General features: G+C 36.9%; 1 long non-coding RNA gene across 14 annotated transcripts; it reads left to right on the top strand.

The window, feature by feature from the left end:
* Positions 1–3,580: 3,580 nt before the first annotated feature.
* Positions 3,581–14,067, top strand: LOC115978695. 14 transcript variants are annotated; one of them, XR_004088819.1, is made up of 9 exons: positions 3,581–3,953; positions 4,081–4,562; positions 7,377–8,840; positions 9,926–10,282; positions 10,961–11,151; positions 11,715–12,785; positions 12,901–13,457; positions 13,543–13,605; positions 13,735–14,067. It is a non-coding gene; the product is annotated as an uncharacterized LOC115978695 (long non-coding RNA). The 14 variants fall into 14 exon arrangements; XR_004088824.1 differs by lacking the exon at positions 3,581–3,953 and having other exon boundaries at positions 3,986–4,562; positions 11,715–11,745; positions 11,850–12,785; XR_004088827.1 differs by lacking the exon at positions 3,581–3,953 and having other exon boundaries at positions 3,986–4,562; positions 12,901–13,136; positions 13,228–13,457.
* The last annotated feature ends 3,009 nt before the right edge of the window (positions 14,068–17,076 follow it).

Below are 17,076 nucleotides of genomic sequence, written 5' to 3'. Positions count from 1 at the left end.
GAAGAAGCCTGCATGAAGCCCATCTGGGCCAGGGGCTTTAAAGGCTTTGAGAGACCAAAGATCATTCTTAATCTCTTCATCTGACACAGCCTTATCAATACTGTCCCGATCCACATCAGAGAGCCGATTTTGCCAGGCAGAAATCGCATTAATCTCAAGAGGGGAGAAGCTTAGAGAAGATGTATAAAGCTCAGAAAACCCGTCCCTAATAACTTCCTTAACTGCCATCTCATCATGCACCCATTCCCTTTCTTTGGACATGATAAAAGTGATGGAGTTTCTTCTTCTCCTCACCAGAGTGGACACATGGAAGAAAGACGTATTCCGGTCACCAGAAATCAACCAGTTCACCCTAGACTTTAAAGCCCATAACTCTTCTTCCTGCCTTAGAACACAATACAAATCAGCCTGAAGCTTCCTTTCTAACTCGACTAGGGAAACCAGAGGACTCAATGCTAATGCCCTTTGAATGCCATCCAACCTGGACATTAATCTCCTTTTCCTAGCAAAAATATTTCCGAAGTGATTCCTATTCCAGTCCGAGGCATCTCGGGTAAAAGCCTTGATAGCTTCCTGAAGGTGAGGGGCGTTAGTCCATGCCTTTTGAACCACCTGAGGAAAGGAGGGGTCCGAGAGCCAAAAGCTTTGAAACTTGAACAGATGAGTCTGTCTGGTCCACCCAATAGGGGCAATTTGAAGCAAAACCGGACAATGATCGAAATGGCATCTAGTAAGGTGGGAGACCTTGGCTTCGGGATACAGAGTGCACCATTCCAGATTGACAAAGAATCTATCGATTCTCTCTTGAATGAGAACATGAGCATCCCTTCGATTAGTCCAGGTAAACCGAGACCCCGAAAATCCCAAATCAATCATATTACACTTATCTAAACAATCTTTAAGGATAAGTGATCTACTAATACTCACAGGTCTACCCCCTAACTTATCATCACTAACAATAGGCTCATTAAAATCCCCTGCAATAATCCAGGGAAGACTATGCAATTCCGCAACATTCATCAAATTATTCCAAAGAATAGACCTCTCAGTAAATCTAGGACTGGCATAAACTGCCGAAAGAAGCCAAGAAATGTTAGAAGAACGTACCTTTACAGTAACATGAATTTCCTGCTCTGTTTTAGACAATAGAATAACTTCTACTAAGTCTGAGTTCCATAAGAGCCACAACCCTCCAGACCAACCAATAGTATCCGTGTGAATTGCACCATCGAAAGGCAAACGGTTTGTAATATCCTTAGCTCTCTCCCCTCCAAGACGGGTCTCCATTATCACAAAAATTGCTGGATCATACACACGAGCAAGCTCTCTAACATGACTCTGAAAGTTGGGCTTCAGAGAACCCCTGCTATTCCAAATGATGTAATTCATCACACTGATAAAGCAAGAAACGGGAACCACTTCAGAGGTGGGAAGAGGCAGCCCCACCTCCTTCCACTTCCATCCCAACATCAATAGCTTCATCGCTGCCTGCAAAATCCTTAGCAAGGAGCTTAACCGTACTACTAGAAATCCCAACCCCATGTGTAATAGCACTTGTACCGTCCTGGGTATGGACTTGCTGCTCCTGAGGCAGCATACAAGTATCCTGGCCTCCATAATCAACTTCACCACAAGCCACATGGTCATGAACCTCTTGCACAGATCCAGTACCAGCGCGATCCCTTCTCAGATCTCCCTCGCCTTCTCTTTTCCCCTGATCTTCGCACAACTCGATGTCACCGTTATCTCCAGCCACACTATGACTGCTCCTACGCATATCAAAACCCACCTCGTCATTTGCTGGAGTGTTGAACTGGAAATTCTCATCCCATCCCTTTTTGCTGTCAAAAGAAATTTTTGAGGAAAGCTGCTCTGAAATAGGAAGCTTCTGGTTGCTAGTAACATCTACTGCTGCGTTGCCCAGGGAACTTAGAGCCCTATTTCAAGCTAACTCTTTTTTACTTTTCACAGAAGTGCAATGAGCCAAAGGAGTTGAAGTTCCATTGGAAAATTGGCCCAAATTACTTAACTCAGCTTGAAGGACACCTTCCTGATCTGATTGCATATGCTTTGGGCCTGTATAGTGCTCTTGGGCTTTGAAGGAATGGGCCTTCAAGGACGTAAGAGCCTCTTCTGGCTTTCTTTTGCCAGCAACACCAACACTGTGCTTATGTCCCACACTCAGAAAAGCGTTGCCACCACTCACTCTGAGTACCCAAATCCACTAGTGTTAGACGGGCTCTTTGTTGTTCTGTTACCTTGTCGTTTTCTGGTAACCACCACCCACGGACCATACGTGTCCTTTTGGTCAGGAGACGTTGGCTCCACCCCTACCTTGGGGTCCACATGGTCACACTCAACGTGTGTACTGCCTGCTGAATCCTCCTCTTTGTCACTACCGTCCTTGTCGCTACCGTCCTTGTCTAGCTGGGCATTACTACGGATCAAATACGGACAAGCCTCCTTCCGGTGACCGATCCGTCCACATGAGAAGCAGAGCTTGTGTATACCTTCATAGTTTACTGCCTGGTGAATACCTCCAAGGAGAACGGTGGTGACAAGCGGCTTATCCACGTCCACCTGAACGCATAATCTAGCAAAACGGCCCCTCGCTTCATTTGCCTTATACGTATCAATCCTGAGAATTTTTCCAACTGAGTTACCAATCTGAGAAAGGACCTCCATTTCGTAATACTCAATGGGCAGCTCATTGAGCCTTATCCACACAGCAATGGAAGAAACATTCGTGGATGAAGGTTTGAAGTTTGGCTCCCATGGCCGTATCGAGAGAAAATGATCTCCCACGAACCACAAACCTTTTCTAAGAACCATTTCATGGTCTTCCTTACAGCTGAAGCAAGTTAAGAAAAACTCCTTCCCCAAATCAATCACATCCATCCTCCCCGTGGGTTTCCAGAGTGCATTAAGTTTAGACTGAATGAAGTTGAATCCCACTGAGCGACCATAGACCTTCACAATGAGTGATTTCGCCCAAACCGTTCGAATGCGATGTTTGACCTCCTTTGATAGCTTAACAGCAGCAAAACCTTCTCTGAGCTCTTCAATCTCATCGTCTGACTCAATGGCAGAGTCCATTTGTTCATCAAAGGAAAAAGCTTGGTTATACGCTCCTGGAATCTCCCCGAGGAGCTTATCTTTGAAAGTTTGCGTCTCAGAGGGACGTGAAACACTGGGTTGCCCATTAAAATGGCCGCCACCCCCATGACTAGATGGGAAACCTGCATGACGGACGTCCTTTACTTTCTTGTTGCTTCGTTCAAGTTCGGCATCCTCCTCTCTAGAGAGCACACGCTCTTTTGTACGGACCATGCTATTGCTCTTATCTACTTAAATAACTAGTCAATACCTTTCATCTGCCAAATCAATTTATTTTGAGTCAGGTCTATCTTGTCCATATACCTAATTAAGAAATATGCATTTACAAACATAATTACAAGGTTAAAATGCACTTTATACCCTCCAAGTTGGGCAGTGCACTTGGGCAGTTCAGTCATCAGCGGGTGAACAGTAAATAGAAAGGATAAAGCATCTCTGACACTGAAGTACCATCCTAGCAGATAGCAAAGCTACAGTAGATAGGAAAAAAAAATTAGAGTGAATGCTATTGGTTTGTCTCGCAGAGTAGGTAGGAAAAAAAATCATTCTCGCAGAATTTAGAGTGAATGCTATTGGTTTGCCTCCAGAACATAGTTTATTTTTTTTCTGAGTTTGCAGAGTCACGGGTTGAAGATGCTCAAAATTTCGCTCTTTTTCTGAGTTTGAGGTTTGCTTTAGTCAGGCATATTTATTGGAGTAGGTAGGACCCGGACTAAATAATTCAAGACTCGTTTAGTTGTTACAAACTCAATAATTCAAGGCTTAGTTTATTATGGCCAGTTTGCTTGGATGGAGGGGTCATGTCCACAGGGTCTCTTTTGTATCTTCATTTCTCGGTAACTCTCTCTCTCTCCTAACTCTCCCACTCTTGTGTGTAAAAGTATTTAGATGTGCAAATTTCTTTGTGTTCATCCTGTGGAAAAGTTCTCTCACTCTCTTTAATCTCTCCTCCTAATTTCCAAGTGAGTGGATGGCGCCACCGACGGGCTCTTCTTCCTCTTCTACCACTCCATCATCCAAAAAAGGACAAGCAAAACCCCCCAAAAGCCTGGGAAAAATACCTATCCTTTTTCTCATTTCCACCAACACAAAACAGACAATACCATCTTCTCAGCCTCCAATACAAAAACCAAAAAACACAAGAAAAATCGGTACTTTTTACATCAACCTGAGACTAAAAACACAGCCAGCTCCTCATCCTCCAAAACCCAAAAAACATAACCAAAACATTGAAAGCTTCCTCCTTTCTACTCTCTACCATCAAGCCCAAAAATAAAACCTAGCAAAGGTCCCTCCTTTTTGCCATTTACTCAACAACCACCAACAAGGATGCCAAACAGAGGGTGGAAGAAGAAGAAGACAACCTCCACAAAAAGCAAAGCAATGAGGAGAAAGCAATAACAGAGAGCAGTGGGAAGAAGATCAAGCATAAAACCAAAGAACAGGTAGCATCTATTTCTCACCTTCCTAGATTATTTACTTATCTATGCTTATCATTGATACTCACATGTTTATACTTTATAGTAGCTCAAGCATTCACATGAACACAAGACACACATGCACACAGATTCTTGTTCACACCCAAACCCACATGACCAAGCAGTGAAACAAACACACTCAGCTGTATTGGAACAAACTCAAAACCAAAAATCCAATTTTTCCAAACCCCTAAAATCCAAATCAAAATCCCCTTTTTGGAACCCTGATCTCTAAATCCAACAAACCTATACCCACAAAGGCTGAAATGCAATGAACTTGAATGGAGATGCATTTTGGAAGAATCCATCTTTGAGCCACCTCTCAGGTTTGAATGAAGCTGCATCAGGGCCCCAGTTGCATTCCATTCTGCCCATTGAGTAGGGAACATAAATTACAATGCCTCCTGCTTTTACTTTGGTTCCATCCGGCAAGACCATCTTTTAAAATGCCCTTGGGGTCCTATAAACAAGTGTATTGGACAAATACTCTTGTTATACAATGAGGCTTTTGTCTCGAGTTGATTGGCATAATCGAATTAGAGTATACATGGCGATCCTAGGAAGCCAATATTAATTTTCAGGATTTGTTCTCAGACTCATATGATGGAAAAAGAAATGGGTGAAATGCAAGTATGAGAGAATCCAAACTCTGTACCTTACAAGACGAGGAGATATTTTCCTTTTTCTTATTTCTCAACCTAAAAACACCAAAACTCCTGGACCTAGAAAAACATTAATGAAAGGAAGATGGAGAGTTGAAAATGGAAGGGATATCCATATCTAACATCTAGTCTGATTAGTTTCCCATTAGACAACTTTCTCAAAAAAAAAAAAAAAATGTTTCCCATTAGACATGATGCTAATACATCGCTGCTGCAATAGGGTAAGAAGGTATCAGACCTTATTAAACCCCATCAAATTAGTATGTACCTTCGAGATTAGTAAAAAAATTTATGGAAATGAACATGATGTACTCATGTACCAATCTCAAGAAACAATGAGGCTAAACACAAATTCATCTAGCCCTTCTCTCATGGCGTTGAGTACCAAGTTAAAAAGGCATATCATCTTTTGAGACTGAAAAAGGGCTTATGATAGATAGAGAGACAAGCCCAAACTATCAACACTAAAGTTTGGTTCCAACTAAAATAGTCAAATTTATATGAAAAATTAATGTATGATGCATTACCAGTCAAGGTATCTTGTCAACTAGAGGCATTAAGTATGATACAGTTTGTATCATATTCAATGGCTTTAATGCCTTTTACATTACTTTTTTCACGTTATATAACATTCATTTTAATTTTATGGAATAAAATGTGGTCATTTTCATATCAATTGTAGATTTTGTAATTTCCTTTTTATATCATTTTGCTTCTTATAAGCTAGTTTACAACTTAGACAACCTTTCAAGTGCCTATGGTATTGTGTTGTTGCACCATTATTACTGTAGGCAAGTCTTTTAAGGCAATGAATACATTGAACCTTTTTTTATCATAAGGAAGAAACTTATGATAAAAGAGAGAGATTGAGGCTTCTCAAAGAAGCTTCGGTCTTTCCAAGAGAGCCTAAGAGTTTTAGGCTGTAGACTGCAGAAGATAGACATTGACTCATTGAGTGACAACCACAAATGAGAATCTTAGTTTGAATAGAACTGAATTTTTTTTATTTTTTTTGGAATAATAGAACTGAACTGTGAAGTTTAGGCAGAGAGGAGAAATTAAATTAAATTAAAGAACTAGAGAATTGGATGTGAAGTTATAGTGTATTTAGATAATTAGCGAAAGGATACTTAGGGCCTGTTTGGTTGAAGATTTCTAATATCTTTGTTTAAAATGATATGAAAACTGTGGTTTAAAAAGTATTGTGAAAACACGTGTTTACAGTATTCATAAAGCAAAAAATGTGTTTGGTCCCATGTTTCAAATAACATGTTTTAGTGTGTGAAAAAATATAATTGTGTGTTTGACATGTGTATATTTTTTTTTAAAAAAGTTGACAAGTGGGCCCCTTAGTTGGAATTGAAGAAGGAAACTTTATGTGTTGTCTAATCAAGTGGGTCCCATATTTTTCAAAATATTTACAAACGTGTCATTGAGCAATGTTGTTTGAAATCTGAAAACTGAAAAGAAATTTCCAAATTCAGTGTTTAAACACCTTAAAATGAGCAACTTAACTCAAACACTCCTAAAAAATACCCTTACCAAACATGTTATTTTTTTTTAGAACCACAGTTTTTAGTGTTTAAACATTGAACACTATTGTTTGGAATCAAAAACCAAACATGCCCTTGGTAATTAGTAAATGACTAACACTATCACACAAGAAAAGGAATAGGAAAAGACTACAAAAGGACACCTAAGATGGTGAAGTCCATCTGTCCATGACATGCGTGAAGTAGTACTTTTCTTTTCTTTTCTGAATGCATGAAGTAGTACTTTTCTAGAACTAATGGCTCTCTATAGCATCATTCCGTAAGTCTTTCATTTATCTTGTAGTATTTAGTAAAAATATTACAACTTATTTAGTGTTTAGTATGCTTAATTTTCTTAAATATATCTTGTTGTAGGCCAATGATGTGGTTGCAATGGCCATTGCCCTTTTTGTCAATTCTTGATTTTGATTCAAAGAAGGGTTGGTATTTAAATTTGGAAAGTTTGATGTGATTAAAGGCAGATGTATGATTATAATCTTTTTTTTTTTTTTTAAAAAAATTTTCTAATACCCTAGTTTCCAATTTTTGTTATTTTTTTTTAATTTTAGGATTATTTACGTTGTTAGGTGAATGCAATTTGCATCCAAGGGTATAGAGTCCCTCTGCCGATAATAGAATTACAGTCTCCTGTGATGCAGCAATGAAGTCTCACCCAAAGGATATGGCTGCCACTGCCTTTGTTGGGAGGGACAAGCGTTGTATTCCCCTATTTGCTGGAGTGTACCAGGATATAAGTTCAAGAGAAATCAAAACACTCAATTGGAGGGAGAGTCCTTAAGGCTTTGGACAACTTATTTAACTCAGAAAAAATCCATGACCGATTTACGTGTAGAGACTGACCTGGACGGGCTCCCAAATTTACTGAAGTCTGGAAAAAGAAAAAAAGATGTAGCTGCAAATCTAAGTTGGAGCTTTTTAAATGACTTTAAAGCAACAGTTGTAAGACCAAACAAGATTTCTTTTGGACCTGTCCAAGGTTCGGTGAATCTGGTGGCCCACCACTTGTCACAAATTGGATGTTTCTACCAATTTCTTGACAAGAGAGGTGATCAGAATGTAAAAGTTTGGGTGTTTAGGAAGGATTTGAAGAGCGTAGCTCCCTACAAGATCAAAGTTTTGAAGTACCTCACAAGTTATGTGGAAGTGAATATTGTTGAGCACACTGCTCCAAGAGAACTGAAAGTGATTTTAGCTCTAGACCTTTGCAAGCGGCATTTGAATCCAGTCTATTTAATTGAGAAGAAAGTCTCTGAGGATGTTATGAAAATATCTAAACAATTATCCACTTCCACATAATTGTTTAGGTATTTTCATAACTTTCTCAAGGACTTTCTTCTCAATTAAATAGACTGGATTCAAATGCCGCTTGCAAAGGTCTAGAGCTAAAATCACTTTCAGTTCTCTTGGAGCAGTGTGCTCAACAATATTCACTTCCACATAACTTGTGAGGTACTTCAAAACTTTGATCTTGTAGGGAGCTACGCTCTTCAAATCCTTCCTAAACACCCAAACTTTTACATTCTGATCACCTCTCTTGTCAAGAAATTGGTAGAAACATCCAATTTGTGACAAGTGGTGGGCCACCAGATTCACCGAACCTTGGACAGAACCAAAAGAAATCTTATTTGGTCTTACAACTGTTGCTTTAAAGTCACTTAAAAAGCTCCAACTTAGATTTGCAGCTACATCTTTTTTTCTTTTTCCAAACTTTAAGTAAATTTGGGAGCCTGCCCAGGTCAATCTCTACACGCAAATCGGTCATGGATTTTTTCTGAGTTAAATAAGTTGTCCAAAGCCTTAAGAACTCTCCCTCCAATTGAGTGTTTTGATTTCTATTGAACTTATATCCCCAGTACGCTCCAGCAAATAGGGGAATATTGTCCCTCCCGACAAAGGCAATGGTAGCCATATCCTTTAATATACATTGTTGAGTGGGGTAGTTTTGAGCATGATTTTGTTGAAGAAGAGAAGGCAACTGAGCTGAAGCACCTATGAAACAAGAACATGGAAATATAATGTGGAAGGCAAAGGTAAATCATTTTTAAAATTATAAAACTATATTTGTTTCAATGAAAGACAATGCATTATAAAACTATACTTGTTTCAATTAAAGACCTGCACTGTGCAGTGGACAATTTATTCCATCAATGCTGTTAAGACTCTGCCAGCTTTGGAATCAGTAATAACTGGCCACAGAAGCTTAGACCTGAGTACTTGATATTTTAAGTTATTCTAGTAATAATTATATCGTAGTTGTAAGCCCATAAATTGGTTGTTTTTCATATTCTTGGGCATTGTGGATTTATTGCTACTTGCTGGTGATTAACTAATTGCGCTCTTAAATCATATGAGAACCGTGTGTTTGCTGCTTTATGATGAAAATGTTAAAGCAGGAAGTTGTAAGCCCATAAATTGGTTGTTTTTCATATTCTTGGGCATTGTGGATTTATTGCTACTTGCTGGTGATTAACTAATTGCGCTCTTAAATCATATGAGAACCGTGTGTTTGCTGCTTTATGATGAAAATGTTAAAGCATGGTTTGCTACACAAGAAATTTATCTCAAGGAAAAAAAAATTATCATGAGGTCTCTTACAAGATAGGTTGTCATGAATTCTCCCCCTTTAGCAAAGATTTTGCATGACTTATAATAGATTGGGGCAAGGTTAGCCCCATGGGGTGGTACAGTTTTGGGTATCATGCTTCATGAACTAGAAAAGAAGAAATAATTTGGGGTGAAGTAAAACATTCAAAGCTCTCGTGCCTCATCCCCCGTTCGGGATTGATAAAAAATTTGATCTTTCTTAATCAAAATGTATTTATTAGATTTACTAATTTTAACTAGAGTGCATGGTTTTGTGGGTCCATTTAAGCGTTTGTTTTGCTGAAATTCTATCAGTGGAATGCACAGTTAAGTTTTACATGTTCAGGATCCCCAAAAGTGTGGGAGAGCCCATAGGAAGAGGGATGAGGGTCCACTTATTATATGTTTTATCATGATGGATCCATTATTATGTGCTTTGTCTCCATTTGATTATTTTAAAGCTGCTGTTGGATGATGAATTGTATTAAAGTTTGTTATGATTAATTATGGTTTCTTTGTCTTCTTGGTTCAGTTGATTTTGATGAGCGGACTTAGCAAGAATGCTCTGGATGAGTTGTCATCTGAAAAAAGTTCTGATGATTGCATGCCCCACATTTGCAATATCTCCGGTTTGCCTTGCTTAAAAAGGACCAGTCTTTCATGACACTTGGTGGTCAATGGAATCCTGCTGATGGTGTTGACCCATCAGTTGATGATACCTCTTTAATTCAAACAGTCCATAGGGTTGTGCTGTCGGAAATTTGTTGTAGAGGATATCTAGAAATTATGTTCTTCAAATGACCTGATGTTATTTTTACTTTGTGGATATGCAAAAGATGTTACTCAACTTGATTTGCAGAACTGCTGTCATTGGAATTGTTTTCTTAAGGTAGAACTTTCTTTTGATGATTGTTACATTTCTTTGGACCTCATCAGTTACTATGAATTTTTGTTACAACGGTGAACATACTCATAGCTTATTTCAATAGGCCTTTTGGGTTATCTAAGGTGGCTGACATTGATATGAATTTCTTCAAGGCTTCTGCTTTATGTTTGATTTTTTTTCTTACTGAGATCTTAGTTTTATGAATTAGAAGATGATTTAGTTGTCAAAATTTACACTAAATCATTAAATTAGCCTATGTATATTTCCACTAACAAGTAACGACAGAGATATTTCCCCAAACATTACATTTTTACATCTATATTCTTGGCTACTTCCATAAAAATATTTGTACCCACTTTACAAAGTTTCCACTTTTATGGGGTCTGGAAGAGGTGATTCATTGGTAGCTTATCCCCATCTTTTTGGAGTCTTGGCTACTTCAATATGTAATAATTTACCATACAGGTTCAGGCTCCTTGTTTATTACTCTTTAGGTATCATCTTTGTTGACCAAAAAAAAAAGAAAAAAAGTGTTTTTCTTTGGTTGTGATGCAGATGATACAGTGCAATATGTAGCGTTTTTGAATTCTTTTGATGTTTCTGGGTTGTATTTAGAGATTTTGTTTTTGGCTACGTGCGTGTGTTTACTGGATCCAGAAATTTAATTTTTAATTCTACTAGGTGTTTGCAGATACACTATGACAGACTTGGCAAGGATGGACTTTTTAGCCATTAGGAGGTCACTGTACTATTTGTTCCAGATTTTTCTGAATGTCTCCCTTCTTTGGATGCATGGAGAGACCAATGAGCAATGGCTTGCTCACAAGAAGGCTGTTGCAGAGAGGGAGCGCCAACTTTCTGTGAAAAAAGAGGTTTGTAGTTATATTGTTTGAAACTTTTTTTTATTGGTTTTACTTATGCTCAGGTTCGTTGCCAAAAGACATCTAATTTATACACTGGCTGAGACAAACACAAAATATGTGCATGCAGTCATGCACATATGTAGATACATGGACGGATCTGTTCTGAGATTGAGTGCAGATCAAATTCAGTCGTTGAAAACATTGTTACTCATGCATTTTGAGTGCTATGCTTGTAGTCAATTCCAATAAACACATTTTTGAATAGGAAATTTGAGTGTGGAGCTGTATTTGTAGAAATCAACCTGAAAAGAACTTGATATCTGGCTCTCGTGATAGGGGCATGTAATTGAAAAGTGGGTTGGTCAAAACATATTTAGATTCTGGACACAATGTTGCTGAATTCACCCCATTAAAGTCTTAATGCCAATTGCATGGAGATATCTATTATTTAACATTCTGGCTCTATTTAGAGCAACATTGGTGCTCAATGTTTGGCAATCATGTCTATTCTTGCCTAGGTCTTTTGGATTTGTTGCTTTCTTCTTACTTATATAATGCTGTATTGTTGTCAGAGGTCTAATGAGAAGAAAGATGGGCTGAAAGGTAAATTGTTGTGCATGGTCTCATTTTATTTGATAACTCTTTTCTTCTTATGTTAGTCATCAGTAATCAAATTGATTTCATTTTTTGGGGGGCTTGTAATTTAGATAAGGAAAAGGATTCCTAAAAAGATGTCAAAAGACTAGACAAATCGGGAAAAAAAGAAAAGAGTCCACATCCTCTGGACAAGCAGAAGATTCTAACAAAAGGGAGAAAAATGGAAATGGTCTGAAAGGAATTACTACAGCTGAAGAAAAGGGTGATTGGATGAGAAGGATAATGGACTGAAGAATGTAAACTCAGAGATACCTGATCAACAGGATAAATCAGTTGCTCCACTAAAACATTTGTAAGAAAAAAGGTGGTAAAAAGGTTCAAGCAGGAAAAATTGTTCAGAATGAAGGTACTGAAGATAAACCAAAGGATAATTCAGATCCAAGCAGTGCTGCAGTTGTGGAAGGTACCAGTGTAAAAACAACTGTGGAGAAAAAAATAATTAAGAGGATAGCCAAAAAAAGGTCTCTGGTTTGGAATCCAGTGATGGGTTTTCTGGAACTAAGAAGACGCTGATGGGGATGAAATAAAGGTAGTTCAGGCAGTGCATGAAACCAAAAACACACAGAGGCAAGCAGCAGATGCTGAAAATCTGGTCAGTGAGGTCAAAAGATCTGAAAAGAAAACAGTTCCCAAGACTGTCTCCAAAACTGTTGCCACTAAGAAGCAAGGAGATGGCAATTCAAGCAAAACAGAGATAAAGGCTGACAAGGATGATAGGGACGATGAAAGAAAAAGTGGTGAGAAAAGTGGCGTGGTGTCTAAAGTGGAGACTGATGCTGACAAGAAGAAAGTTCCTCAAAATGATGGCAAGAAGGGAAAATTAAAAGATGGGGATAAATCTAAAGATGAGAAAGTGAGAAAAGACAATGATGGAAAAGATGACTCTAGAAGCAAATCAAATAAAGATTTGAAAGAAAAGAGAGCCTGAAGAACCTCCTCGGCACCCTGGATTTATTTTACAAACCAAATGGAGCAAGGAATCCAAAGTAGGTTTTTGCCATCCTACACAGCATTATATACTACATGTTAATCAAATTTATTTCACCCCATCTAATGTAACTTGTTTGTACTCCTTGTCTAACTATGAATCTTCCATTACAGCTTCGTTCATTTTCACTTTCACCGGATTCACTCCTGGATTATACTGATAAGGACATGCAAGAATCAAAATTTGAGATTTGTTCTGCTTCATCCACTTCTCTTATATGCTGTCTCTCTCTCTCTGTGAGCTTGTATAACTAGCAAGATCATGTTTCTTGTAGTTGTCATTATTTGCTGAATCGTTGTATGAAATGCTTCAATATCAGATGGGTAGTCGTATTTTAACATTTCTACAGGTTTGCTGTGGACTATGTCAATATGCATAATACTTGCTTCCTTTCTTGAGGCATCCTCATTTACATGCTTATTTTTTGGGCGAGAGCGCAGAAACTACGTCTAGAATTTGTGACAAAAACATAAGAGGCAACGGGATGAAATTCAAGAAAAGGAAAGGGATAAAAAATCACCAGTGAAGCGAGCAAAGACTAGTGATCTCCCTGTGAAAGAGCAAGATATCAAGTCTGAAACGTTGAACACAGCTCAACCAGATGAAGACAAAACCAAGGTCAAGGAGGAGGATAAAACTGTTGATCATGTTGATGAGGTGAAGATATGAGGTTGATCATCTATGCATACTCTCTCTCTCTCATATGCATGATATCATGATGATTAGTGTGGTAAGGAGTAACTGTTGTCTTTCAGGTTGAAGATATGAGGTTGATCATCCACAACTTGGGGAAGTTCCTCTCACACAGGGATGCGAAGGTGAAAAAATCTGTTATTCAATTACTGTTCCATATTTGATTATTTTTTGGTTCTGTATTTTTTATTTTTTATTCCTTGCTTGATATTTTTGTGTTGATTGTTTGGTAGCTAATGTATCTCATGCATCAGGAACTTGTGCAAAGTGCATTGTTAGAGAGCAACAACAGCAGGGATGACCGCATTCTTTACGATAAGCTAGTGCGAATGTCTGTTATTTGAGATTGGCAGGGTCTTCATGTTTTCTTGAAAATGAATTTCAGTATGACATTGCCTTATTATGGCCCTAGAAAGGGGACAGATTCTTACAGGGTTTTGGTTTGCATTTGGATTGTTCTCCGGTTGATTTCTTTTAATGCCTGTCAAAAAGTTTTCAATACGCTAAGTGTTGTGCCAGTTGAGCTACATGGCTCTTGGCAAATCAAAATCATTATTTTGAAGATAAGTCATTTATAATTTTTTAGATTATGCTAATTTCATCTACTTTTGATTAAAAAAAAAATCAACTATTAATTATGTCAATTTAGTCCTCTCTCTATCTTCCCCTCCGGCTGAATCTATGTATGTGTCTCTCTCATCAATTCTACAAATTCACCAATGCTGTGTATGTCACCAAACAAGTCACGAAAAATATTTAATGTGTTCTAGAGAGAAGGGGTTTCAAGGTTGTGTGAAAATTTTCTACTTTTGAGTTTTGCAATGTTTTTTCAAAAAACAGAGATGTCATACGTATCTGGTACGAAGCAAGGATGTCCGAAACTCTCTTTACTGTTGCGACCTCAAAACTAGAGAGAATTGAGGGTGCCTGTGGATTTGAAAGAACAAGTTTTCTATTATTATTATTATTAATTTTGAAGGAAACTTTTTTCAGAACCGAAAATATCCAAATATTTCAATCATAGTAAGAAAAAAAAATGAGAAGAAAAAAAAGTACTTTCTAACTAATTCCATTAAAATAGTAATTATATTAATTTTAAAATGATTTTTTTTTGAAAAATAACTAATTATTAAAAAAAAAATACAACTTTTACGGTGGATTTTTGGTATGTGCACACACCAAAACAAGAATACATTTCCTTTTAAAACAAGAAATTGTCTCGAATCTGTCCTCCAAACGCCAACAAGTTTGTTTGATCACTGTAGTATGAAAACAAGTCTGTTTTCTCTCTCACACACGCACACACGGCCCTTCTTTCTTTGCTGATTTTTGGAAGACTTCTTTAAGGTTTTTGACTACTAGCAAACTATAAATACCTTCATACTTTCATGTATATAGTAATATCCACTTTGTGATTTATTAGCATTAGATAACAAAACATTATTTCATAATTTTATCTTTATGGAATAACTTTAGATATAAGCTGAAGAATGAATTCAAATTTATAGCTATTTGCTGAACATCCCAACATTTATTAATCTTCCTCCTTAACACCAGTAAGTATTAAGAAAGTAAGCAAAGTAGCTTCTCTAAAATCATGGTCCCTTATTATTTTGGTTTTGAGTCACATGTGTCAGATTACACCTTAGTATAGTGGATATTACAACCTTACCATTTTCCCCCCCAAAATATACTGTATTGTTCCATATTTCTCTTCTTTGCACAAGATTGTTAGCAAATTCAACCAAATCTGATTTTGTCAAAATTAAAATTCTAAAATAATATATTTAAGCTATTAATAATGGCAAAATCATCCCAACCCAAGCCTTAAAAAAATTAGAATCCAATCTAACTTATCTATCCACAAAAATACCAACTCAAAAAATGGGGTTGGATTGAATTGAGTTAGATTTGTCGAGTTAGTGTGTTGAATGTAGCATTCCTAAATAGATTGCACACAATTTGAAAGTTGAGACTCATCCTCGAGCAGGCCTTAGTCGCTAACAGAAATTATATGTGATAGCATTAGCAATTCCTCTTATTGGTGATCCACCATTTTCCCATCCCATGTTTGTATAGCTTTCTCTTTTAATAGTTTGTTAATGTATTCTTAGGTTCAGGCTCCTGCTCTCCTCTGCATTTCACCTAACATAAAACTCATGGCTTGCAAGCAAAGCCAAAATACCATTTAATGAGCTATTAAGCCCTCCATCTACTACCAAAAACTAGTAAGTTCACCAGCTACCAATTATATAATTTCAAATGGTTGTCAGTTGTGTATAGGTTTATCAAGTCATTGAGGTGTTGGATATTGGTCCTTTTCGGATTTTTAATGAGAGCTTCTAATACAATTGAGGGTCCCCTTTTGGAAACTTAATTAAATTAAAATGGTCGGTAAATATTGATTATTTTTAGCTTTGACAATCACTATTGAACTACATCATGTCTCAACTCTCAACTCTCAACAATATACTTTTTCATCAACTTAAATATGTTGAGTCAACTCAATACAAGGAAATAATTGGCAACAATATTGAAAATTTCAAATATAGCTTAAATTACCAAGACCACACACATTTTTCTTTATAATCTGTCATCCTTTCCCACTTAGCTTGCTTCAAAGAAATGTCAAAAGTCAAAAAGAAAAAAAAAGTTGAGATAAATTACATTTTAAAGTAGGTGATTTCAATTTTTTTACAAGTAAGTGATTTCAAATTAAACCTTATAATTTTAAGAATTTCAAATTTTAAGACTATTATAAACTAAATCGTTTAGTTCTTTAATTGAGCCTACATTATTTAACCCCTAATCAAACTCAACAAAAATTCTAAATCAAATTTGAAAAGTTTAAAATTTACATGGACACAATCTTAAAAATTCAAAGTTTTATTTGAAACTCGAAAAGCTATAAAGTTGAACTAAGGTATCGTTTGATTCAAAGAATTTAAAAGCTAAATATGCCCACGTTTTTATTTGATTAGGAATACAACATGGTCCTACAAATATAGAGAAAGTCTATAAATAAAACATTTTTGTCGTTTTTTGCCATAATTTTAAGTAATAGAAGGGAAAAAAATCCATGAAAAACAATCACTCATGGCTAAATGTTGTTACAAAAACACACAAAATGCACTAAAATCATTACTTGAAGTCACGATTTTCAAGTGTACGTATGTGTAAAACATTGTATTTATAACAAACACCAATCATGTGCCTCATTTTTGTTGTATTAGTTGTTTAAAATAGCAATTTAGCATCATCATTGTGAATGCTCTTATCAAGTCACGATTTTTAAGTGTACGAATGTGTAAAACATTGTATTTATAACAAATACCATTCATGACTTGCAACCTCATTTTTGTTGTATTAGTTGTTTAAAATAGCAATTTGGCATCATCATTGTGAATGATCTTATCAATCATGATAAATGCTCTCATTTTTGTTGTAGCAAAAGGTGTCTTTAGTTTAATTTGAAAATCTTCCCATGTGCTGAAATTTTTTTACTCACTAGCCAATCACATTCTCTTGGTGACGTAGTAATATCCACCTCTTGGTGAGCTTATCATAGCTTAATAAGTTGGGTTGTTACAATTTAC

Source organism: Quercus lobata, chromosome 3, assembly GCF_001633185.2.
Source record: "Quercus lobata isolate SW786 chromosome 3, ValleyOak3.0 Primary Assembly, whole genome shotgun sequence".
NCBI lineage: Eukaryota > Viridiplantae > Streptophyta > Magnoliopsida > Fagales > Fagaceae > Quercus > Quercus lobata.
This window is presented reverse-complemented; position numbering and strand designations above follow the sequence as displayed.